The sequence below is a fragment of the Jaculus jaculus genome, chromosome 2 (genome assembly GCF_020740685.1).
Source record: "Jaculus jaculus isolate mJacJac1 chromosome 2, mJacJac1.mat.Y.cur, whole genome shotgun sequence".
Lineage (NCBI taxonomy): Eukaryota > Metazoa > Chordata > Mammalia > Rodentia > Dipodidae > Jaculus > Jaculus jaculus.
Genome location: NC_059103.1, coordinates 10,019,371 through 10,043,776, shown reverse-complemented (window position 1 = coordinate 10,043,776; position 24,406 = coordinate 10,019,371). Strand labels below are relative to the sequence as shown.

At 45.9% G+C, this 24,406-nt stretch overlaps 1 pseudogene; it reads left to right on the top strand.

Annotated features, from left to right (window-relative positions):
* Positions 1-15,386: 15,386 nt before the first annotated feature.
* On the top strand, positions 15,387-19,611 carry LOC101607473 (annotated as a pseudogene).
* The last annotated feature ends 4,795 nt before the right edge of the window (positions 19,612-24,406 follow it).

Below are 24,406 nucleotides of genomic sequence, written 5' to 3'. Positions count from 1 at the left end.
TGAAGACTCTGGTGCACCTGTTCTCTCTCTTTCTCTCTCTTCCTCTTCTCTCTCTCCTAAATAAAGAAATAAGTAAAATATTTTTAAAAGTAAAAACAATCGTTGATTCAGAGGAGAGAGAGGGAATATGGACATGCCACAGCCTCTTGTCACTGCAAATGAACTCCAGACACATGTGCATCTGGCTTTACATGGGTGGCTGGGGAACTGAACCTAGGCCATCAGGCTTTGCAAGCAAGTGTCTTTAACTGCTGACCCATCTCCCCAAGCTTTCCTTCTTTTCTTTCTTTCCTTCCTTCCTTCCTTCCTTCCTTTTTCCCCTCTCTCTCTCTTAAAAAAAAAAATGTACTTATTTGTTTGAGAGAGAGAGAGAGAATGGGCACCTCAGGACCTCCAGCCACTGAATTCCAACCTAAGATAAGCAAAATATCTGAGTTCTGCCTGGGTTCCTGGAATGTGCTTGCTTATGGTGCTGGTGTAGCTTGTGGCTTTTTCTCTCTCTCTGTGTGAAGCTATGAAAGGGGACCAACTTCTTCCACCATTATGGAACTTCCCCTGGATCAATAAGCTTCAGATAAATCCTTTCTTTCTCCCATAAGTGGGGTCTGGTCTGGAGGTTCACCCCGTGACATGAGGCTAACTGCTACAGGATCCAAACTCCAGTTGTCAAGCTTCTGCCGAGTCAACCCCCCGCTCAAGCCCCCGATTCAATCTTCACCCAACTTTAAGAACAATCCTCAGGCTCACGCAGACTGACTTTTATGCAGTTCTTGGAAAAATAATTAACCACATGAGAAGTGTTTGCACAAGCCTTCTATGAATTTTTTTCCAGTCTCATAAATTCATAAATGATGTCATTCATTGCTTTAATGAGAGTATTCCTTCTAAGATAAGGTCCAATCTTATGTTTATGAGTTAATTAATCTTTATTAGAATCAGAAATGATAGCACGCAAAGTCATATAGCTAATAGTTGTTGGCACCATTTCACTACAGAATCGGCTGATGCATGAACAGCCCGCCACTTTGTGACCTTAGGTTCCTGAGAATTTTGAGGGTTACGTGCTTGAATTGAAGTACACTAAGAAATCAAGATGGGGCTGAGCTGGAAGCCTCCTCCGTGCTGGCAAGCTAACAGAGTGCTGGCAGGAACCACGCAGGCTGCTGGGGGAGAGGAGTCCTCAACAGTCTTCACCAGCAGCAGACCAGGGGAGCCACGCCCCCCGCCAGCCCGCCAAGATCTGCCCACTGAGGCTGTTGCAGTCCGGTTCACATTGCTGGTAGAAATCACCCAACCAAGAGCAGCTTCTGGGAAAAAGAGTTTTATTTTGGCTTACAGGCTCAAGGGGAAGCTCCAGGATGGCAGGGGAAAACGATGGCATGAGCAGAAGGTGGACATCACCCCCTGGCCAACATAAGATGGACCACAGCAACAGGAGGGTGTGCCAAACACTGGCAAGGGGAAACTGGCTATAAAGCCCGTAAGCCCGCCCCCAACAATACACTCCCTCCAGGAGGCATTAATTCCCAAATATCCATCAGCTGGGGAGCTAGCATTCAGAACACCTAAGTTTATGGGGGACACCTGAATCAAACCACCACAGAGGCCATAGTGGCATGTCTGCTATGGAGGCAACCAACCGCTCTCTGCTTGGATTTGAGGCCTACTCCATGGGAGGGAATACATGCCTGCACTGAGAGCTTGATCAAGCACCTATGTCTGGGAAGATCACAAGCCCTAAGGGGAAGGTACTGTTGTTTGGCTAAATGGATATATGGTGATTATCAAAACTGCCCTCTTGGGCTGGAGCATTACTATTAAAGACACTTGCCTGTAAAGCCAAAGGACCCAGGTTCGATTCCCCAGGACCCACATAAGCCAGATGCACAAGGTGGCGCATGTGTCTAGAGTTTGTTTGCAATGGTTGGATGCCCTGGCATGCCCATTCTCTCTTTCTGTCTACCTGCCTCTTTCCTTCTCTCTCTCTCTCTCTCTCTAATAAATAAATAAAATATTTTTTTAAAAAACTTCCTTCTAAATATTTAAGTTTGTGCCCATATATTAGTGCTGCCCTCACTTTTGGTCAGGGAAGCTTCTCTTTTCAGGTGGCGGTGACTACTGGGGAGACCCAAAGCTCACCAAAGTGCTGAGCAGTGACAGCTGAGTGCCCAGCACTAAGGGAACATCTCTATCACAGCCTTCAAGGCTCAGCCACCGTTATGGAAGAGAGACTGTAAGAGACAAAGAAGGGTTTGGAAATGCTGTCTTCTGGACATGAAGTGGCTGTTGGATTCATGACCTCACAGTAGCTGTTTTTACCTCAACCAGACCTGCACAATATTGGGTCCATCAACATGTCATCAAGGAATGATAGAGGAGTACCCAAAACAAATGATATCAGGGCTGCAGGGAACCCACATAAGCCAGATGCGCAAGGTGGCGCATAGTTCTGGAGTTTGTTTGCAGTGCCTAGAGGCCAATGCATGACCATTCTCTCTCTTTCTCTCCTCTCTCCCTCTCTCTCTCTCTCTCTCTCTCTCTCTCTCTCTCTCTCTCTTTCAAACAAACAAACAAATAAATCTTCAAAAAGAAAAACAATATGGAGGGGAAAACAGGAAGGAAGAGAGGAAAGGAAAGAAGGGAGGGGAAAAGAAACTCAAATCAACGACCAAACCAGAAAAATAACAAATTACACCCAAAGCTAACAAGAAAAAAAGTATAATTTAGCAAATGGAGATAAACAATATAGAAGAGGAAAAAAAAATCAATGAAACTAAAATTAGATGTGTGGTTCCAGGCATAGTGGCATACACCTTTAATTCACAATCATTGTCACTTACAGTCTGACAGTCTGCTCATCCCCAACTAAAGCCCAAAAGAGAGACAGAAATGGGAAATTTCTCTCTCTCTCTCCCCTTGCAAATAAATAAATAAAATATTTTTTAATATTTTAATCATTCTTATTTATTTATTTGAGAGCAATAGACAGAGAAAAAGGCAGATAGAAAGGGAGAATGGGCGTGCCAGGGCCTCCAGCCACTGCAAATGCGCCCAGATAGACCTGACAGGGAACCCCACACTGCTGTGTTCTGAAGACAAGAGCCAGGAGGACCTGGGAGCATCTGGAACCCAGTTTCCTGAAGTCACATTAGGGATGGGTGGCTCCCAAGATTCCTCGGCTTCAAGGTCAGAGCGGTGATCCGAAGTCCAGGACCTTCCATGTTCAGGATGATGAGAAGAGACGAGACGAAGCAAATGCGTTGTCCTTATCTGCAGAGAATGTCACTATGCCTGGGTTTTGGCTTCCTGCCAGGCACAAAGCTGCGGTGGTATGAGTGAGAACCAAGTGAGATCTACACAGCAGAGCATTTTCTGGAGGGGCTAGCAGAGAAGCACCCCCACCCTGAGTCCTAACGTGGACGCAAGCCTGAATCTGGGGCTAGTCAACAACCCTGCCTGGAGAACCTGATATCATAGATGTGCAGCTTGGGGCTCCAGCTGGCCACAGAACATCTGAACACACACAGCCAACTGTGCAGCCGGTCTGCACTGTCCCCAGGCCAGGGGAGGAAATCCCAGGCAGGTCACTCTCTTCCTATGCCTCCCTGTGTCTCACTCACCCTGCGTGGCCCTGGAACCTTGGCCAGTGCCATCTAAGCAGCCTGGGCTTCCAACATGGCTCTCGGTTGGATGACTGTGGAGATGGGCCAGGAGCACCTAGGGACATGTTAAGGAGCTCTCTGGGTGTCAAACATTGATAGCACCTCATGTGACCTCACCAGCTGTTCCCAAGAACAGCCATCCAAGACGCATTACTAACATGTAAACAGACGCTGAGTCAGGGCTGGCCAGGGCCTATAAGAGGCAGGATGAGAACAGGCAGTGGGCCAGGAGGCCACTGATGTGCCAAGAGCTGGAGAGTCCTGCCCTCCCAGCCAGAGTGTTGAAGATATTTGGTTTTGTTTTGCTTCTTTTTGTGTTTGTTTTAATATTTTTTATTTCTTTGTAAGTGGAGAGATAGAGAGAAGAATGGGTATGACAAGGCCTCCAGCCGCTGCAAATGAACTCCAGATACATGAGCCACTTTGTGCACCTGGCTTTACATGGGTACTGGAGATTTGAACCCGGATCATTAGGTTTTGCAGGCAAGTGCCTTAACCACTGAGCAATCTCTCCAGCCTTTTTTTTTTTTTTTTTTTTTTTTTGTAGTTCTTCTGGTTTTACCTTTGCCCTCTTGTGTTAACTAGTATTTGAGTATTGTTTGTTTTTTCCAGGTTCCTTATATTGTGCTTTTCTTTCTCTTCAGCATGGAGGATTCTTTCAAGTATTTTCTGTAGAGCTGGTTTTGTCTTCAAATATCCCTTTAGCCTGCTTTTGTTGTGGAGTGTCCTTATTTCTCCGTCTGTTTGAATCTGCTGTGATCCTGATGGGTTTGCCTTTGTGGGTAACTTGATTTTTCTCTCTAACTGCTCTCAATATTTTTTTTTGGTTTGTGTGTTTGGTAGTTTAATTATAATATGGCAAAGGGAGGTTCTTTCCAGGTTTTGTCTGGCTGGTGTTCTAAAGGCTTCCTGCATCTGCATTGGCACCTCTTTCCCAATTTGGGGGAAGTTTTCTTCTATGATTTTGTTGAAAATGCCTACTATGCCTTTGGAGTGAAACTCTTCTCCTTCTACTATGCCCTGAATTCTTAAGTTTGATCTTTTTGTAATGTCTCAAATATCTTGAAATTCCCGTTCATACTTTCCTATTAGTTTGTCTTTTTTGTTGGGCTGTATTAGATCTGCCATCTGGTCTTCTATCTTAGATAGTCTGTCCTCTCCTTCACCAGCTCTACTAGTGAGATTTTCTACTGAGTTTTTTTGTTTGTTTATTTGTTTTGGTTTTTCAAGGTAGGGTCTCACTCTAGCCCAGGATGAGCTGGAATTCACTATGGAGTCCCAGGGTGGCCTTGAACTCATGGCAATCCTCCTACCTCTGCCTCCCGAGCGCTGGGATTAAAGGCATGCACCACCATGCCTGGCTTTCTACAGAGTTTTTATTTCATTGACTGTGTTCTTCATTGCTAGTAATTCTGACTGGTTTTTCTTTATTATTTCTATTTCCTTATTTATGTCATGTATTGTCCTCTTTATTTCATTAAATTGGTGTCCTGTGTCTTCTTTGATTCCTTTGATTTCCTCTTTCATTCCTTCAATTTCCTCTTTGACTCCTTTGAGCATATTTATAATCATTCTTTTGAAATCTTTCTCAGGCATTTCCTCTAACTCATTCTCACTGGAGGTCATTTCTGATGCATTAATACTTTTTGGTGGATTTATATTGTCTGGATTTTTGGTGTTTCTTTTGTTATAATGTATATATTTTTGCAGCTTGGATTAACTTAATGCTTGGATTTTCTAGTTAGCTACAGTATTATTAGATGTATCAATCAATCTGATGTTATATATCTTCAGGGTAGAAGCTTAAGGTGCTATGTGTGACTCTCAAGACTCTCAGGGTATCTACAAAAGTGACCCCAGGTGTTGGTTTTGCCTGCTATGAGAGTATGCAAGTAGGCTGAGTGGAACAAAATACAGGCAGATTCTAAAATTTAACTAAACAATGTACACTTTCAATGAAAAACAGCACAGAGTATTTATGTAAGAATTAGTATTATGACAACCAGATCCTCTAACAAAGTCACTGTCCCTTAGGGTGTGTGTTGCCCCACACCCTTAATCCTGTCAACTAGGAAGTTAAGATTTCTGGTCTGTTGAGGGTTCCAAGTCAGCTTGTGACCAAGTGAGACCTTTCCGGAAAGTACAACAGAAGAGGAAACAAAGCTACTATAAATCTAGAAGCAACAAATAACAAGCCCAAAATATAGCTTTTTTAAGAATGGCAAATCTGACCATCCATCAGATTTAACATATAATTCACCCTGACATGGAAGGTGCAATTAGCACTTCTGGTTCAGGCCTCTATACCAGGTTTATATGGCAGGTACTGACCTGGTGTAATCCCGGTTACCTTTGGGGATCATTTTGGTCTCAGTTATGTTGCACTCCTGCCTGGGTCCATCTTTGGTGCATTGTGGGTTCAAGTAGGCTGGCTGGGTAGCTGGATCACTGCTCTGATTGCCGGTGCTAGATGCTGTGATCTCCCTCCCCTGGTCTCTGGTGCTTCCTGGCACTTGCACTGGTGGTGGGGAGGGGAGAGGGGAGGCTGTGGATGGTGGCTCTAGTTCTCTCCGTGGTCCACGTGATCCTCTTCCTCGTGATCTGCTCCTCTGTTGTTCGCTGCGGTTCTCCATGTTTCTTGGATTTGGGAAGAGCTCCGGTGTGAGTGGAAAATCCCCTCACCTGGGTTTTCCTGCGGCTCAAGCCGAGCTGATGCTGCCGCTGCGGGCTCTGGATGCTCTGGATCTCTCCTACTTCTCTGCTGCCATTTTAATTCCTTATACACCTCACTTCTTAGTAGAAGAGTATATTTTGCTGCGTTGTTTTTTGTTTTGGGGTTTTTTTTTTTGCCTTTTCTCCCCTAGGCTGCTTTGGTGTGGTTCCTGTGCCGCCATTTTAACCAGTTTTTATTTTTGATGTTTTTGTTTGGTTAGGGGTTTTTTGGTTTGGTTTGGTTTGGTTTTGGTTTCACAAAGTAGGGTCGCATTCTAGCTCAGGCTGACCTGGAATTTACTGTGTAGTCTCAGGGTGGCCTCGAACTCCTCCTACCTCTGCCTTCTGAGTGCTTTGTGGGTTTGTTTGTTTTTTTTTAATTTTTTATTTATTTATTTGAGAGCGACAGACACAGAGAGAAAGACAGATAGAGGGAGAGAGAGAGAGAATGGGTGCGCCAGGGCTTCCAGCCTCTGCAAACGAACTCCAGATGCATGCGCCCCCTTGTGCATCCGGCTAATGTGGGACCTGGGGAACCGAGCCTCGAACCGGGGTCCTTAGGCTTCACAGGCAAGCACTTAATCGCTAAGCCATCTCTCCAGCCCTTGTGTTGTTTTTTGAGGCAGGGTCTCACTTTAGCCCAGGCTGATCTTGTTAGGAAAAAAAAAAAAGTAGGGCCGGAGAGATGGCTTAGCAGTTAAGGTGCTTGCCCATGTAAGCCTGATGCACAAGGTGGTACATGCATCTGGAGTTCATTTGCAGTAGCTGGAAGCCTTGGTGTGCCCATTCTCTCTCTTTCTCTCTAAAATACATAAATAAGGAAAATATGTGGCCTGTTAGCTCAGTTGGTTAGAGCATGGTGCTAATGATAATATAATAATAAAGTAGAAAATCACATATTGATGTTTGGGATTTTTTAAATCAAAATAAACAGTTCTTATTAAACCAGGAATTTGGAGAGGGGAAAAAAGCAGAAAGTGAAAGATGAGGAAAGACATGGCCCAACCTCAACAGCTGAGGCCGGCTTTACTGGGGAAAGTCTGAGGAGGGCTCTGGCCAGGCTGGTCAGAAGTAACTTTCCTGTAGACTAGGAGGTTCCTATCGAAGGCAACAGGGTCACTGGAATTCTTCAGTTGCAGGGTGCTCTGCTCTGCCTTGGGGTTTTAGGCACTTCAGAGAAACAATAATTAGACAGATGGTTTTGGGCCATTTCATGGAAATGACAATTGAGATGAGTACTCTAGGTCACTTGGTAGGGCCGGAGAGATGGCTTAATCGTTAAGGTACTTGCCTGTGAAGCCTAAGGACCCAGGTTCAATTCCCTAGTACCCACGTAAACCAGATGGGCAAGGTGACGCATACGTCTGGAGTCCATTTACAGCAGCTAGAGGTCCTGGTGCACCCATTCTCTATCTCCCTCAAGTGAATAAATAAAAAATATATATATTGTTTTAAAAAGTCAAGACACAGCTGGACATGGTGGTGCACACCTTTAATCCCAGCACTCAGGAGACAGAGATAGGAGGATTGCTGTGAGTTTGAGGCCACCCTGAGACTATATAATGAATTCCAGATTAGCCTGAGCTAGAGTGAAACCCTACCTTGAAAAAAAAAGCAAAAATTGAGATACTGTGGTTCTAACATTCTCAATTCTGTCATTTAGACAGTTGAGCATAAGAGAGGGTTCCAGTCACAGGGTTCCAATAGTGAGGACTGAGGTAGATGTGCCGACCTGGTCCTAAGAAGTAGCTCTAGAAAGAAAAAAACTGACAAAGCCAGGGAGAAAAAGGCAGTGAATTTTGAGGTAGTGGGAGGCTCCATTTTTTAAAATATTTTATTAATTTATTGGGAGAGAGGATTGATGGGCATTCCAGGGCCTCCTGAAGCTGCAAATGAACTCCAGATGCATGTGTCACTTTGTGTATCTGGCTTTATGTGGGTACCGGGGAATGGAACCCCGGGGCCATCAGGTTTTGCAAGCAGATGCCTTTAATAGCTAAGCCATCTCTCTAGGCCTCCATTTTCTTTAGAGAGGAGAAATGAAACCAGGGAGACCTGCCTGGAGTTTCCATGGGAGTGACAATAATTTTGAAGGGCCCCTCCCATTTTAGGTGGAAGGGGTCCACATCGGTGTAGCAGGAAACGTAGTCTGCATCTGTAATGGAGGCTGGGTGCGCAGTACTGAGGAACAGGGCTGGGGCAGGCAGGAACTGGCATAGTCCCAGGAGAGAGCGGGTGCATGGTCTGGAACTCAGCAAGAGATGTTAATGAAGCCAGTTGTGGTGGTTTGATTCAGGTGTCCCCCATAAACTTAGGTGTTCTGAATGCAAGGCTCCCAGCTGATGGAGATTTGGGAATTAACACCTCCTGAAGGCAGTGTATTGTTGGGGGCAGGCTTATGGGTGTTATAGCCAGTTTCCCTGTGCCAGTGTTTGGCACACTCCACTGTTGCTATTGTCCGCCTTATGTGGGCCAGGGGGTGATGTCCACCCTCTGCTCATGCCATCGTTTTCCCTGCCATCATGGAGCTTCCCCTCGAGCCTGTAAGCCAAAATAAACCTCCTTTTTTCCCACCAGCTGCTCTGGGTTGGGTGATTTCTACCAGCAATGCGAACCAGACTGCACACAGGTGAAGGGAGGAAGGAGGTAGAGGCGGGGAGTGAGGCAAGAGGCCTCCCATACCAGGAGGCAGTCCAGAGGCCCAGGCAACAACAGGTATTTCTGAAATCATCTGGAATTGAAGCTGCTGGAGCAAATTGTATAAACAGGCAAATAGATGATTAACTAGGGGGGGCTGGAGAGTTGGCTCAGTCATTAAAGGTACTCACTTGCCAAGCCTGCTGGCCTGGGTTCAATCCCCCAGAACCCACATAAAGCCAGATGCCCAAAGTGGTGCATGCATCTGGAGTTTGTTTGCAGTGGCCGGGAGCCCTGTAATGCCCATTCTCTCTGTGTGTCTCTCTTCCTCTGTCTCTCTCAAATAAATGCTTTTTTTGTTGTTGTTTTCTGGTTTTTTTTTTGGGGGGGGTGTTTTTTGGTTTTTTTTTTTTTTTTTTTTTTTTTTTTTTTTTGTTTTTCGAGGTAGGGTCTCACTCTGGTCCAGGCTGACCTGGAATTCACTCTGCAGTGTCAGGGCAGCCTCGAACTCACAGCGATCCTCCTACCTGTGCCTCCCCAGTGCTGGGATTAAAGGAGTGTGCCACCACACCCGGCTTGTTTTTGTTTTTTTGAAGTAGGATCTAGCTCTAGCCCAGGATCACCTGGAATTCACTATATAGTCTCAGGCTGGCCTCAAACTCACAGCGATGCTCATACCTCTGCCTCCCAAGTACTGGGATTAAAGGTGTGCACCACCACACCCAGCTAAATAAATATTTTTTAAAATATTTTATTTATTTATTTATTTATTTATTTGAGAGAGAGAGAATGAGCACTCCAAGGCCTCTAGCCCCTGCAAATAAATGCCAAACACATGTGACACCTTTTGCTTCTGCCTTACGTGGGAACTGGGGAATTGAACCTAGGTCCTCGGACTTCATAGGCAAGTGCCTTAACTGCTAAGCCATCTCTCCAGCCCTAAATAAATATTTTTTTATTATTTTACTTTTATTTATTTATTTGATAGAGAAAGAGGGAGAGAGAGAAAGAATAGGCACACCAAGGCCTCTAGTCACTGCAAACAAACTCCAGATACGTGCACTCCCTTGTGCATTGGGCTAACATGAGTACTGGGGAATCGAACCTAGGTCCTTTGGCTTTGCAGACAAACACCTTAACCACTAAGCCATTCCTCCAGCCCAAGAATTTTTTGTTTGTTTGTTTTTGTTTTTGTTTTTCGAAGTAGAGTCTCACTCTAGCTTAGGCTGATCTGGAATTCACTATGTAGTCTCTGGGTGGCCTCGAACTCATGGCGATCTTCCTACCTCTGCCTCCCAAGTGCTGGGATTAAAGACATGAGCCACCATGCCCAGCTTCCAAGAAATGTTTTAAATATTTTTTGTTTATTATTTATTTATTTATGTGAAAGAGACAGACAAAGGGAGAAAGAGGCAGAGAGAGAGAATGGGATTGCCAGGGCCTTCTGCCATTGGAAACAAACTCCAGACGCATGCGCCCTCTTGTGCTAACGTGGGTCCTGGAGAATCAAACCTCGAACCAGGGTCCTCAGGCTTCACAGGCAAGCTCTTAGCCACTAAGCCATCTCTTCAGCCCCCAAGAAATGTTGTTTTTTTTAAAAAAAAAAAAAAAAAAAAAAAGAATGCACACTGGCATTGGAAAGCAGAAAAAAAAAAAAGAGATCTCAGTAAATATTAGGGAGTCCAGGAACACAAGAGAAGGAATTTTACCTTGCAGGAAATAACCAAGGTACAGATCTACCTTAATAAGAATGTGTCTAGAAGAACTGTAACCCAGAGCAAGAAGCTGGTCGCAGAGCTGTCAAGTCATACACAGAAAAAGACAATACGCTGGCTATTTTTAAAAAGCCAAAAATAAATGTCACTCTGGACTGGGGACATTTCTCCCTCCACACTTGCTGCAGGCAAGGGTTGGAGTTCTCACACAGGCTTGGCTTCGGGGAGCCTGAACTCTCCCTTCGCCATTTGCCAAACATTACTTTGCACTTTGTGCCGTCCTGGTTGCCAAGCGCACAAAGTGGCTGAGAGGCTTTCTCAAGAGTCTCTTACCAGTGATGCTGAACAGGCCGGGAGACAGCTCTTCAGGACAGTGATCCTCATCAGAGCCATTACGAAAGAAACTCCTGGGCCGTGTTAAATCTATGAGCCATTTGGCTCTGGTCATTATATATCTATAGATGGATTTTCTTGTACATGACATGATGTTTTACAGGTGACACATATGAGTATATCTAAGGTTAAAAATAGTAACATGGAAAAGAAAAACAAAAACAAAAAAATAAATAGTAACATAGGGCTTAGTGATTAAGGCAGTTACCTGAGAAAGCTAAGAACCCAGGTTCGATTCCCCAGAACCCATGTAAGCCAGCTGCACAAGGTGGAGCACGCGTCTGGAGTTCGCTTGCAGTGGCTGGAGGTCCTGGAGCACCCATTCTCTCTATCTGCCTCTTTCTCTTTCTCACTCTCTCATATGATAGAGAAATAAAAATTAAAAGTGTAATCCTGAAAAAAAAAAGAGAAATAAAAATAAGATTTTAAAGAAAAGTTAAAGGAAAGAAAATATAAGAAGTGCTGTTTGGGCCTTTAACCCCAGCGCTTGGGAGGCAGAGGCAGGAGGTTCGCCATGAATTTGAGGCCACCCTGAGAATACAGAGTGAATTTCAGGTCAGAGTGAGACCCTACCTCAAAAAAGAAGAAGAAGAAGTGTTGTTGGTAGAAGTAAAAAAAAAAAAAAAAAAAGTGTTTTTTTGTTGTTTCTTTTTACTTGAATAAGAAGAGTTAGTTAAAATTTCTGGAAGTATGAAAATTTGGGTTAAATAATGTAGGAACTATAAGGAACTAGTACTGAAGCAACATTTGCAATACCTTGAATAATTCTAAATTATTTAAACATGATACAGTTTAAGGAATTATCCAATTTTGACATTTTTACTTATCAGGTTTAAAGATCCCTTATAATAATTAATCTTATTTATTTATTTGACAAATGGAAGGAAAGAGGCAGATAGAGAGAATGGGCATGCCAGAGCCACAAGCCACTGCAAATGAACTCCAGACGCATATGCCACCTTGTACATCTGGTTTATGTGAGTACTGGGGAATTGAACCTGGGTCCTTAGGCTTCACAGGTGAGTGTCTTAATTACTGAGCCATCACTCCAGCCCCAGTTTACTTAATCTTGGTAAATTATTACTGTCAATTGTTCATTTCATAGTCACAATGAACTTTTATATAGTTTGGCCCAATTTTTATCTATTAGAGTAAGTTTTCTATCATACAGATAAAAGCTTTATCTAGTTGGAAAGCACATATGAGCAGAACAACATTTAAGAAATCTATTGTTGGGCTGGAGAGATGGCTTAGAGACTTGTCTTAAAGCCTAATGACCCAGGCCAGATGCACAAAGTGGTACATGCATCAAGAATTTGTTTGCAGTGACTGGAGGGCCCTGGCATACCCATCCTCTCTGTCTGTCTATCTCTACTTACAAGTAAATAAGTAAAAATAAGTTAAAGAGAGCCAGGCGTGGTGGCACACACCTTTAATCCTAGCACTTGAGAGGCAGATATAGGAGGGTCACTGTGAATTCAAGGCCAGCCTGAGAATTCAGAGTGAATTCCAGGTCAGCCTATGCTAGAGCGAGACCCTACCTCAAAAAAACAAAACAACAACAAAAAATGAATAAATAAGTTAAAGAGAGATCTATTGTAAACAAAGAAGCAGCTGTCATATCAAAAAAAAAAAAAAAAGGTAAGCAAATTGGGCATGACAGCGCACGCATTTAACCCCAGCACTGGGGAGGCAGAGGTAGGAGGATAGCCATGAGTTCAAGGCCTCCCTGAGACTACACAGTGAATTCCCGGCCAGCCTGGGCTACAGTGAGACCTGACCTCGAAAAACAACAACAAAAAAAATTTTTAAGTAAAAATAAATAAATAAAGGTAAACAGGGCTGGAGAGATGGCTTAGCAGTTAAGCATTTGCCTGTGAAGCCTAAGGACCCTGGTTCGAGGCTCAATTCCCCAGGACCCACATTAGCCAGGTGGCACATGTATTTATAGTTTGCTTGCAGTGGCTGGAGGCCCTGCTGTGCCCATTCTGTGTGTGTGTATGTGTGTGTGTGTTGTTCTCAAATAAATAAATATAAATTTAAAAAATAAATAAATAAAGGAAAATGTAAACTTAGTATTTGGATATAGTTTAATTTATGTTTTAAGTATCTCATTTAATAAAACATAATCTTTTTGTTTCTAAGCCATTTTGTAAGCATCAGTAAAAGTAAAGCCTTATCTAAGAGATCTTTTGTTGCCAGACATTTTGCAGACATTATTGAGTGGAATCATATTTAAGAAAACTTAAATTATATATTTATTTATTTTATTTTATTTTTTCAAGGTAAGGTCTCACTCTAGCCCAGGCTGATATGGAATTCACTATGTAGTATCAAGATGACCTTGAATTCATGGCAGTTCTCCTTTCTCTGCCTCCTGAGTGCTGGGATTAAAGACATGCGCCACCATACCTGGCCCGAGAAAACTTAAATTTTGACCATAGAAATTTTTTTTAATTTTTTAATTTTTATTAACATTTTCCATGATTATAAAAAAAAATCCCATGGTAATTCCCTCCCTCCCCCCCAGACACTTTCCCCTTTGAAATTCCATTCTCCATCATATTACCTCCCCATCTCAATCATTGTACTTACATATATACAATATCAACCTATTAAGTACCCTCCTGACCATAGAAATTTAATAGCCTTTAACAATATACTCATGTCATCTTTGTTTAATTCTGAAATGAAACTTAATAAATCTTTAAAAGTACATAGTATGTCATTTTTGTTGTTGCTATTGTTTTTTGTTTTTCAAGATAGGGTCTCACTCTAGCCTAAGCTGACTTGGAATTCACTACGTAGTCTCAGGGTGGCCTTGAACTCACGGTGATCCTCCTACCTCTTCCTCTCCAGTGCTGGGATTAAAGGCATGTGCCACCGTGCCCAGCTGTTTTATTTTTTCAATTATTTATCTATTTAAGAGGGAGAGAGAGAGAGAGAAAGTGAAAATGGCCACACCAGGGCCTCTAGGCACTGCAAACGAACTCCAGACGCATGCACCCCCTTTGTGCATCTGGCTTACGTGGGACCTGGAAAATCAAGCCTGGGTCCTCAGGCTTCACAAGTGCCTTAACTGCTAACCCAACCCTCCAGCCCTGTTTTATTTATTTATTTTTTTTTTGAGGTAGGGTCCCACTCTAGCCCAGGCTGACCTGGAAATCACTCTGTATTCCCAGGCTGGCCTGAAATTCACAGTGACCCTCCTACCTCTGCCTCCAGAGTGCTGAGATTGAAGATGTGCACCATCTGGGAAGAAGTGACAGGCGTGCTCAGCACTGTGAGATCTCAATACCTTCCAAGGCTCAGGGTCTATTGCAGAAGAGGTGACCGAAAGAACGTAAGAGCCAAAGGAAGGGTAGGACTCCATACAACATGCTCCCCCAGACACAAAATGGCCTGGATATCCATAACCTCACAATGCCTGACACTACCTACACAAGACCAGCATAATAGGAGGAAAAGATGATGATGATGACATCAAAATAAAAGAGAGAGTGATTGAGATGGGGAGGGGATATGATGGAGAATGGAGTTTCAAAGGGGAAGGTGGGGGAAGGGAGGGCATTACCATGGGATATTGTTTGTAATCATGGAAGTTGTTAATAAAATAAAATAAAAAAAGATGTGCACCATCAAGCCCAGTTTTGTTTGGCCTTTTTTTTCTTTCTTGTTTATTATTATTATTATTATTATTATTATTATTATTATTATTATTTTATTTGCAAGCAAAGAGAGACAATTGAGAGAGAGAGAAAGAATACTAATGGGCCTGCCAGGGCCTCTAGCCACTACAAACATACTCCAGACACATGAGCCACTTTGTGTGTCTAGCTTACATGGGTCCTGGGAAATCAAACCTGTGTCCCTGGGCTTAGCAGGCAAGCGCCTTAGCCGCTGAGTCATCTTTCCAGCCCTTGGTTTGTCTTTTTTGAGACAGGGTCTCAAGTACATACTTCAGGCTGGCCTTAAATTCAATATGAAACTGAGCCTGCCTCTGTCTCTGAAGTTCTGGGGTGCCAGACCTGTACATTACACCTGATTTATGCAGTGCTGGGGATGGAACCCAGGGCTTCGAGCATACTGGGTAAGCATTCCACCAGCTTAGCTACACCTCAGTTTTGTTTTCCTGTTTTTGTCTGGTTGAGACATGGCTTTGAATTCGCAGACCTCCTGCCTCAGCTGCCCAAGTGCTGGGTGACAGGCAAGCACTGACATGCCTGGCTTTCCTAAAGGTGCTGGGCTGGGGAAGATCAGTGGGACCATGGACTTCAATGCAATTATGTTTTTCACTGCCTTCTGTGCTGTTCAAGTTCATGGGCAGAAGTCAGGTGTGGTGACATACCTGTAATCTCAGCACTTGAGAGGTGGAGGCAGGAGGATCAGGAGATCAAGGTCATCTTTGGCAAGGGAATTTGAGGGCAGATGTAACATGCATCAGGGTTTAGGTTTTTTGGGGGGGGGGTTGTTTATTTGTTTACTTTTTGGTGGTATATGCTTTTTTTAAAAAAAAACTTATTGACAGCTTCCATACTTACAGACAATAAACCATGATAATTTCCTCCCCACCCCCACTTTCCCCTTCATAAATCCACATTGGTTTTTTTAAACATTTTTTATTATTTATTTGACAGAGAAAGAGGTAGAGAGAAAGAGAGAATGAATGGGTGTGCCAGGGCCTCCAGCCACTGCAAACAAATTCCAGACACGTGTGCCCCCTTGTGCATCTGGCTAATGCAGGTCCTGGGGAACCGAACCTGGGTCCTTAGGCTTTGCAGGCAAACGCCTTAACCACTAAGCCATCCCTCCAGCCCCACACTGGATTTTGTTCCTTGATAGGAAAGCCATGCCCTACTTAGCCACACCCCCAGTCCCTCTCTGGGGGATTCTAGGAACACCTTGAACAGCCTGAAGTAGGGACATAGGAAAGGGAGAGCATAGGAAAGCAATGTCCCTTGCCTGGCCTCAGGATCTCAACTCTGCAGAGCAATAACCCAGCTTCATGGGAGTCAACCAAAGACCAGCAAGTGCCCCCAGGATGGCCTCAATCGATCCCTCTCTTTTTCCCAGGAAGGAACGAGGTCAATGCCTAGTTTCCTCAGAACAGGGCTGCCCTGCATGCCCCTTGCCCCTAGAGTCTTTATCTTTCCACAATGCCCTCCACCCTTCCATCCTGCCACCCTCCTGGACAGGCCTCCTCTGACTGCTAGGCAGTTACTAAATAGCACCTCCAGTGCATGGCACGGATGGTTTGTCCTCTAGTATCAATGCATAGCTCAAACAGCGCCCTCCAGTGGACAGTTACAGCATGGCAACTGAGAAGAGAGGCCACAGGTTACAAATAGCCTCCAAGTTGAAAGGGTTTTTTTCAGTATTTGATCCCTGCAATGATAGAGGCAATTATGACCTTAAAATCATATCTGAATTGAATCTTTTAAAGTTTTTATTCATTTATGACAGAGAGAGAGAGAAAGTGGCAGATAGAAACACTGGGCACACCAGGGCCTCCAACTGCTACAAACGAGCTCCAAACACACGCACCACCTTGTGCATCTGGCTTACGTGGGACCTTACATGGGGACTGGGGAATCGAACCTGGTTCCTTTGGCTTTGCAGGCAAGCGCCTCCAATCCCTGAGTTGAATTTTTTTTTTTTTCTCAGTGCTAAAGATATGATCTCACCACCTTGGGCACAATAGGCAAGCATGCTACCACTAAACAACACCCTCAGCCATTAGCTTTGGTTTTTGTTGTTGTTTTTGTAGAATACGGTCTTGTGACATAGTCCACGTTGGGTTTGAACTATGTAAAATAGAACAGTAAAGGGGACTACAAGGAATGTGGCAATGTTGGACAGTCTTGGTCCCTATGTTGACAAAAGGTTGGGGAGGGGGCGGGGGGCATGGCTCAGCAGTAGAGTGTCTGGCTAGTGTCCACAGTGAAGGGCTGTGTGTGCCTCCATTCCAAAGTACTTGACTAGAATGTGTGTGTGTGTGTGTGTGTGTGTGTGTGTGTGTCTGTCTGTCTGTCCCTAGGTTCAATTCCCAGTGCAGGAAAAAGAAATAAAATGATGAGGGAAACTCCAAGAAAAGTGATTGCCCTCAGAAATTCTGTTTTCATGATCAAGGTCAAACCTTTAGTCCTCTGGTCTTCTGATTGGTACTTATATATACAGCACCTCCTGCTGGTCCCACTGAGGTGGCCAGTGTTCGTCTGTCCTGAAGCCACCTGGCCCAAAATTTCTTATTTGGTTCTCAGACCACCCACATACACAGGATGTCCTGGGAACTTGCTAAGAATGTAGACTTAAGCTTGGCAAGGTGGTCCCTCCGGGTATCTTAGCACGTGGGAGGCTCAGGAAGGAGGGTGGAGAATTCAAGTCCAGCCACATAGCAAGACCTTGTCTCTTAAGAAACAAAAACAATAGTATAGGCTTGGGCTGGAGAAAGGGCTCCGGAGAAAATGGCCTGAGGGGGCCTGAAATGGCTGGAGTTCAGATCTCCGGATCACAGGTAAATATCTGTGTGTGGCCTTGCACACCCATAATGCCAACCCTGCAAAGGAGAGCAGAGACCAGGGAATCACCAGGGCTCATGAAAGAAAGCAAGTTCCAGTATCAGTAAGGAACTTGGCTCAAAGTGGGAACAAAACTGGCCATAGCGGCGCGCGCCTTTAATCCCAGCACTCGGGAGGCAGAGGTAGGTGGATCCCCGTGAGTCCGAGGCCACCCTGAGACTCCATAGTGAATTCCAAGTTAGCCTGGGCTAGAGTGAGACCCTACCTTGAGAAACGAAAGCAAAGAGTGTGGCTCTCCACACTCAAGTTGTTAAATGACAATAGACACTTCCCTGCCCCTGGGAAGTACAACAGGGGTCTAGGAGCAAGCCAGTCTCCCTGGATCCCAACCCACTTCTTCACAGGACTCGTGATCTCCTTCCACCTCTGCTATGCAGTCCTGCCCTGTGCCCCCTACCTGGATCCCGGGAGGAGGGCGCCAACACGCACGACCACACCTTCTCTCTGCCCTTGTGCCTTAAACAGCTTTGCAGTTCACTGAGCTGGGTATGGTGGTGCACACATTTAAGCCCAGCACTGAGGAGGCTGAGGCAGGAGGATCAGGGGGAAGGCCAGTGGGCTACAGAGTGAGACCCTGTCCAAAAGAAAGAGAAAGGGCTGGAGAGATGGCTCAGCAATTAAGGTGCAAGGCAGGCCTGATGGCCGGGGTTCAATTCCCCAGGTAAAGCCAGATGCACAGTGGCGTATGTGTCTGGAGTTCATTTGCAGTGGATGGAGGCCCGGCATGCTCATTCTCTCTCTCTCTCTCTCTCTCTCTCTCTCTCTCCCTTTCTTTCTCTCTCTCTCTCTATCTATCTATCACTGTCTCTCTCAAATAAATGAATAAATTATTAAGTAAAATTATTTTTTAAAAAGCCAGACATGGTAGTGCACACCTTTAATCCCAGCACTCAGAGGCAGAGGTAAGAGAATTGCTGTGAGTTCGAGGCTAGCCTGAGACAAATTCCAAGTCAGCCTGGGCTAGAGCAAGACCTTACCTCGAAAAACGAAGAGAGGCCTGTGTGGTAACTGCAGCACCACCATGGAAAAGGAGAAGTGCTTCCAGCTGCACGTTGAAGGGACGCACTGCAGAATCTGTGTCCCCAGTATTCCTGAAAGCCATCAGGTTCATCAAAAACAGCAGATATCATTTCTACAGTAGAATTTAATCATTCCGGAGAACTCCTTGCAACCGGAGATAAAGGAGGAAGAGTGGTCATCTTCCAGCAGGAGAACAAAATCCAGTCTCATAGCAGAGGAGAATATGTCTCCAGCACCTTCCAGAGCCATGAACCAGAACTTGACTATCTGAAAAGTTTAGAAGTAGAAGAGAAGATCAACAAAATTAGGTGGTTACCCCAGAAAAATGCTGCTCAATTTTCATTGCCTACCAACGATAAAACAATAAAATTGTGGAAAATCAGTGAAAGGGACAAAAGACCCGAGGGTTATAACTTGAAGGAAGAGGATGGAAGGTATAGAGATGCTTCTACATCACTACCCTACCAGTGCCAGTCTTTAGGCCCATGGATCTAACAGTCGAGGCCAGCCCACGAAGAATATTTGCCAATGCCCATACGTCTCACATCAACTCCATCTCCATCAACAGCGACCATGAAACATATTTATCAGCAGATGACTTGCGGAGAAATTTTGGCATCTGGAAATTACAGACAGACGTTTTATCCAGATATTGTGGATATCGAGCCAGCCAACATGGAGGAGGTCACAGAAGTGATAACGGCAGCAGAATGCCACCCGAACAGCTGCAACGCATTCGTGTATAGCAGCAGTAAAGGCATGGTCCGGTTATGTGACTTGAGGGCATCTGCCCTCGGTGATAGGCATTCTAAACTGTTTGAAGAACCTGAAGATCCTAGCAACCGATTGTTCTTTTCTGAAATCATCTCCTCTATCTTTTATGTCTTGAGGTAACAGCACCAAAAAGGTCTTGGAAATATATATATATATATATATATATATATATATATATATATTGGCACATCAGTAGCTTTGATTTTCATCCATGACACTAAGGGTTAGTTTTATATATTTATGAGAAATGTAACTGCTAAAATTAAATGCCTCTATCAAGGAATGCCATTATAAATTATTGTAACATTATCTCAAGTATTTTCTTAATTTCTTTGGTGTAGAAGAACTATACGCCCAGCCACCCATTTTATATGGTCATGGCTAATTTTTTATTAATAAAAAATACAGGAAAAAGAGACGAAAAGAAAGAGAGAGGGCTGGAGAGATGGCTTAGAGGTTAAGGTGCTTACCTGCAAAGCCAAAGGACCCAAGTTCAATTCCCTAGTACTCATGTAAGCCAGATGCATAAGATGGCACATGTGTCTGCAGTTCATTTGCTGGTGTGCCCATTCTGTCTCCGTAGCTATCTTTTTCTCTCTCCAATAATATTTTTTGTTTTGTTTTGTTTTTCGAGATAGGGTCTCACTCTGGCCCAGGCTGACCTGGAATTCACTATGAAGTCTCAGGATGGCCTCAAACTCACGGCAATCCTCCTACCTCTGCCTCCTGAGTGCTGAGATTAAAGGCGTGCACCACCACTCCCAGGTCCTTTCCATCTTTCTTAATGAAAAAATAATTTAAAAAGGCCCTGCCAAAAAAAAATAAAAAAGAAAGATGGAAAGGGAGTTGACCCCTACCCCATCTCTGAGCAGCCCAGGCAGCTGTAACAGGAAATGGAGAGCGTGGAGGACAAAGGGACAGAGAATGCTTTCTGGGCCCACCAGGCTCTGCTTGCCCCTGCCTGGGGAGGTGGGGGCTGGGAGGCAAGCCTTCTTCCCCCTCCCCCAACAGGCTCAGAAAGATAGACTGGCATAAGGTCTGCTTTCCCAACCTCACCAACAGCTGGGGGCTTGAATCAGCCACACTGAGAATGGAGGAGGGGGAAGGGTTGGAATGTAGATGTTTGAAACAAATGTGTAGAAATAGATGAATTTTTTTTTTAAGTTTTCAAGGTAGAGTTTCACTTTAGCTCAGGCTGACCTGGAATTCACTATTGTAGTGTCAGGCAGGCCTCAAACTCTTGGTGATCCTCCTATCTCTGCCTCACAAGTGCTGGGATTAAAGGCATGCACCGGCTGGAGAGATAGCTTAGCGGTTAAGGCATTTGCCTGCAAAGCCAAAGGACCTTGGTTCCATTCCCCAGAATCCATGTAAGCCAGATGCACAAGGGGGTGCATGCATCTGGAGTTCGTTTGCAGTGGCTGGAGGCCCTGGCATGCCCATTCTCTCTCTCCCTCTGTCTGCCTCTCTCTCTCTCTCAAATAAATAAATAAATAAAGTTTTAAAAATAAAGGTATGCACCATCATGCCCAGCTTAATGAATTTTTGATAACATGGTTATTGGAAAAGAAAGAGGTTGGATATTGGGTCAGTTGGTAGCATGGTTCCTAGGATGCATGAAGCCCTGGGTTCCATCCCCACATAAACAGGTGGTGGTGTGGTGGCACATGCCTAGAACCCCAGCACCAGAGGTGGAGGCAGAAGGATCAGAAGTTCAAGATCACCTTCACCCACACAATGAGTTGGAGGCCAGCCTAGAATGCATGAGACCCCACCTCAATAAGAGAGGAGAGCTTAGGGATGTAGCATCTGCTGCTGTCTGGCTAAATGTACATACTATGTTTATCAAACTGCCCAGTAAGCACTTCTCTTAATGTTCATACCCTTATGTTAATGCTACTCTCACTTTTGGTAGAGAATCTTCTTTTCAGATGGCAGTGACCTTGGAATGACTCAGAAGGCATCATGGTCCTGGAAATAAGTGACAGGAGTGCTCAGTACTGCAATATCTCTATCACACCTTCCAAAGCTCAGGACCCATTGCGGAAGAGGTGGCAGAAAGAATGTAAGAGCCAAAGGAAGGGTAGGACTCCTTACAACGTGCTCCTCCAGACATAAAATGGCCTGGATATCCATGACCTCACAGTGCCTGACACTACCTACACAAGACCATCATAATAGGAGGAAAAGATGATGACTTCAAAATAAAAGAGAGACTGATTGAGAGGGGGAGGGGATATGATGGAGAGTGGAGTTACAAAGGGGAAAGTGGTGGGGGGGAGGGCATTACCATGGGATATTTTTTTATAATCATGGAAGTTGTTAATAAAAAAATTAAAAAGAATAAAAAAGAGTAGAGGGCTTATTGCTGGGCATGGCAGCACACACCTTTATCCCAGTACTCAGGAAGCAGAGACAGAAGGATTGCTGTGAGTTCTAGGTCAGCCTGGGATTAGAGAGTGAGTTCCAGGTCAGCCTAGGCTAAAACCAAGAGAGAGTGGGGAAGAGACTAAAGAGAATGGCTTAGTGAGTAAGAGCTCTTGCAGCCTAAGCATGAGGACCTGAAAGAGACAGAGAGAAACAGAGAGAGAGAACTCCATTTTCCACTTCCCTTTTCCTCTCCTGCTGCCTGGGCTCCCACAGCCCCTGAGAAATGAGTTGACACTGGTTTAAGACTGCTCCAAGCCAGGCGTGGTGGCGCACGCCTTTGATCCCAGCACTCTGGGAGGCAGAGGAAGGAGGATCGCTGTGAGTTCGAGGCCAACCTGAGACTACATAGTGAATTCTAGGTCAGCCTGGGCTCCAGCGCGACTCTACTTTAGTGGGGAGGGAGTGGGAAGAATGCTCCAAAACTGGCCCCTTCCTCCTGTTATGTCCCACAGGGTGGGCCCCAGTTGAAGACATCCCGCAAGCAGCCTGGAGCTACCCTTTGATCTTACTCTAATTCCAGCCTGGCCCCTGCAGAACTCTAGACCCCCTGCCCCTTAGCCAAAGCCATCTGCCTTAACCCATGGGCCACCCTAAGAGTATCCCAACTCACCTCGGGTGTCCTGTCCTTAATCCTCACAATAGGTCAAGGCCTGAGTTAGCCCCCACTTTTCCCAGAGCCTCGTCATGCCCTTTCACTCACTAACTTGTGTACTGTCCTGAGTTCCTGATAAACCTTGAGGCTAGATAAACGGCCCTGGCTCTCCTGTCTTCGCTAGAAGGGATTACAAAGGTTACTTGATAACCTGCCCTGCACGTCTTGATTTGGAATGTGATACAGAGCTCTGAGACTGAATGTGTGCCTCTTCTCACTCGCTCACCTTGGCTTCTACCCCGTAATAATTTGGGGGTTTGTTTTGCGAGGTAGAGTCTCACTCTAGCCCAGACTGACCTGGAATTCACTATGTAGTCTCAGGATGGCCTCGAACTCACTGCGACCCTCCTACCTCTGCCTCCCGAGTGCTGAGATTAAGGCATGCACCACCACGCCCGGCCCCCGTAATACTTTCTTTTTGTTGTTTATTTTTATTCATTTGTTTGAGAGCATCAGACAGAGAGAGAAAGAGGCAGATGCAGGAAGAGAATGGGCGCGCCAGGGCCTCCAGCCACTGCAAACGAACTCCAGATGCTTGCGCCCCCTTGTGCATCTGGCTAACGTGGGACCTGGGGAATCGAGCCTCCAACCGAGGTCCTTAGGCTTCACAGGCAAGCACTTAACCGCTATGCCATCTCTCCAGCAACCACTCCCCCCCCCCACGTAATACTTTTTAATTACATGTTCAGAAACAGCCTTAAGGATCTTGTGGTACGATGGTAGTGTTTCTGACTCCAGAAACAGCTCTGGACACTTTTCTCCCTCGACAACACCTGCTGTCCTTCCTCTGACCCTAACCCTGCCCACAGTCATAGCCTGCTCCGCAGGGAACTGAAGTGGAGAATGTGGGGTGACCGTTGGGGTGCTTGAAGAGCGAAGGGCTCAGAGCCAGAGGCCTGGGAGGAAATGATGAGGAGAGGGGCTCATCTCCCAGTGCCCTCAGCCCCGCCTCGGGTCTCCACCCCCAAGTGGCAACCTTTGGCACCACCTGGCGGCAGCACCAGAGAGCTGAAAGAGGATGGGCACAGGTGTCGGGGCCTTCAGGTCCAAGTCCCAACCTCTCCTCCCCTCCCAGGCCAAAAGGCTAGATAGAGATGTCACAGCTTGGAGAGCCAGAAACCGAACAGCCAAAGGTGGGATTCTACTGTGCACTGGAGCACGCGGTCGCCACACTCTGCGAGATCCAGCGACCGTGCGCCCTGGGCTCCTGGGCGGTGGCAGCTCCGTACCCCGGGCGCCGGTGGCCTCAGCGAGCATGCGTGCGCGCGTCACACACACACACACACACACACACACACACGCACGCACGCACGCACGCGCGCGCACACACACGCACACCCAGTTCCACGCACAGCCCGGTATCCCTGCGCACGCGCGCACGCACGCACGCACAGCCCCGCGCTCGCCAGCACGAGCAGGTCACCCACGCAGCGCGGCCCGCAGGCTCCCGTGCCAGACGTCCCCGCGGGGCGCGGTGGGGGGGGGGCGAGGAACTGGCCTTTTCATCTGGCGATCTCGCGCGGGCAGGCATAAGGCTGCACAGTTTCCATCGTCATCACGAGCGCAGTGACAGGACCGTTCCAGGAGACGACCCACCCCACCGCACACACCCCCGCCCCACCCCCACCCCGCGCGCCCGGAAGGCAGGGCGCACAGGGGCGTCTGGGCAACTCAGCTCCCTCTGCACAGGCTGGGGGCTCCCAGGCCAGGCCGCTCCCACCTGCTGGCCTCAGCGACCAATGAAAGCTTGGCGTGATGATGTCATGCCCCAGCCGGACCCTGGTGATGACAACCCGAGGTCACCCATCAAGGGAGTCAGCTCAAGCCCACCAG